This window comes from Embiotoca jacksoni, unplaced genomic scaffold (genome assembly GCF_022577435.1).
Source record: "Embiotoca jacksoni isolate LCO1_2020_lvr unplaced genomic scaffold, fEmbJac1.0.p SCAF_1, whole genome shotgun sequence".
In the NCBI taxonomy this organism is placed as follows: domain Eukaryota; kingdom Metazoa; phylum Chordata; class Actinopteri; family Embiotocidae; genus Embiotoca; species Embiotoca jacksoni.
In genome coordinates this window covers 1,920,001-1,921,893 of record NW_027185229.1, presented here as the reverse complement: position 1 = coordinate 1,921,893, position 1,893 = coordinate 1,920,001, and the positions used below count along the sequence as shown (strand labels likewise).

Below are 1,893 nucleotides of genomic sequence, written 5' to 3'. Positions count from 1 at the left end.
TGCTGGAACTCAACAAAACTGAAATTCCATCCCAATCATTTAGAAACTTATGTATTTTAATACATTTAATCTCCAGTTGTTTCAGATAGAGAACTGCATCTGGGACTTTTTCTCACCATCAAAGACCAACATTACAATTATTTAAACTTTTTAGTTAACACTTAAAAAAACAAAAAACGTTATTACAAGTCTTAAAAGTGCAAATCTGAACAATACAAATGAAAATATACATACAAAATACAAAACCGTTAAAACATAAATGTATCTGCTTGGAGTAAATGTAATTAATGTAAAGGTTTTTTGTTTTTAATTGTTATGTTATTATATTTTTGCAATTACGCCAAATTATATTATATATTATATTATTATTCGCTCGTTATGTTTGTAATCAAGTATCAACACATTTTGTCGTGAACGTTAGAGAACGACGTCATGGGCGTGTTGCGTCTGACGTCAGACGCAGACGTTGTTTTGGAGGAGGAAGTGAAAGGGGAAGACAAGCTGGGGGCAGTAGGTAGTTAGCAGGCTGACAGGCAAGCCTTCAAGCAAAGTGCCAAATTTACTGCTCAGCTGGGAACAAATTGTCTCGTCAATTTGCGACTCGGGTTTGTGTTGGTTTTCACGCAAAAGGGCGACACGTTGTTTTGTCCCGGATTTGAAACGACGCATCGCCACATTAACGCTCGTTAGCCGCCGTGACGCGTCGTTAGCCGCCGAGGCTAGCTGTCCCGAACAACAACAGCTCGCCGGTCCAGAAGTCGCCGCTCCGCTGGTCAGAAACTCCAAGTAAGTTCGTGAGACGACAGCAGTCTGTTCCGGATGGCCAACCTTTGCTCGGTGTCCTGTTAACCCCGCCGCGGATGATGGTGCTGAGGGTGGTTTTTGTTTTTTTTATCGAGGAGCTGCTTGGCACAAACAAGGCCGGCCTGTGGCTCCTCTGGATCGGCTCCAATGAGGACGGAGAACCGGGGAGTCGAGGTCGGTCCGTCCGAGCACAGCACCGTAAACAGTGGCACCTCTTCCTGTCTGTCAAATGTCAGCGGGAGGGGTCGATTCTGAATTCTCTAAATAATTTAATCTTTAAATGGCCTTCATGCACCATTTATTTTCAGCATAAAACAGTTAATTTCAGGAGGATTTGTTAAAAGGGTTACCTGGTCTGTTACCTGGTCTGTTACCTGGTCTGTTGTTACCTGGTCTGTTACCTGGTCTGTTACCTGGTCTGTTACCTGGTCTGTTACCTGGTCTGTTACCTGGTCTGTTGTTACCTGGTCTGTTACCTGGTCTGTTGTTACCTGGTCTGTTACCTGGTCTGTTACCTGGTCTGTTGTTACCTGGTGTGTTACCTGGTGTGTTACCTGGTCTGTTACCTGGTGTGTTACCTGGTGTGTTGTTACCTGGTGTGTTACCTGGTCTGTTACCTGGTGTGTTACCTGGTGTGTTACCTGGTGTGTTACCTGGTCCTGGTGTGTTACCTGGTGTGTTACCTGGTGTGTTACCTGGTCTGTTACCTGGTGTGTTACCTGGTGTGTTACCTGGTGTGTTACCTGGTCCTGGTGTGTTACCTGGTCTGTTACCTGGTGTGTTACCTGGTCCTGGTGTGTTACCTGGTCTGTTACCTGGTGTGTTACCTGGTGTGTTACCTGGTGTGTTGAGATGTTGCCAAGCAGACTCGTGGTGTTTTTCAGTTAGAGGTTTGTTTTGTTGGTGACTCACAGGTCACGCAGGTACACGTCGTTCACTTACTTTAATGACCTGATTGGCTCCAACGCCTTTTTTTTTTTATTTATTTTTTTTTTTTTATTATTTTTTTTAACTTGTTTCAACAAGCTGGCTAGAAAAAAAAGTGAAACCTAAAATCTGTCTCTATTCAAAACAATAAAGTCCCTAATT

General features: G+C 43.5%; 1 protein-coding gene across 1 annotated transcript in view; it reads left to right on the top strand.

The window, feature by feature from the left end:
- Positions 1-703: 703 nt before the first annotated feature.
- Positions 704-1,893, top strand: part of LOC138201163 (ras-related protein rab7) — a 9,712-nt gene continuing 8,522 nt past the window's right edge. Inside the window, exon 1 of the mRNA XM_069154396.1 lies at positions 704-786. The gene's annotated coding sequence lies outside the window, so the exon portion shown is untranslated. The remainder of the gene's footprint in view (positions 787-1,893) is intronic.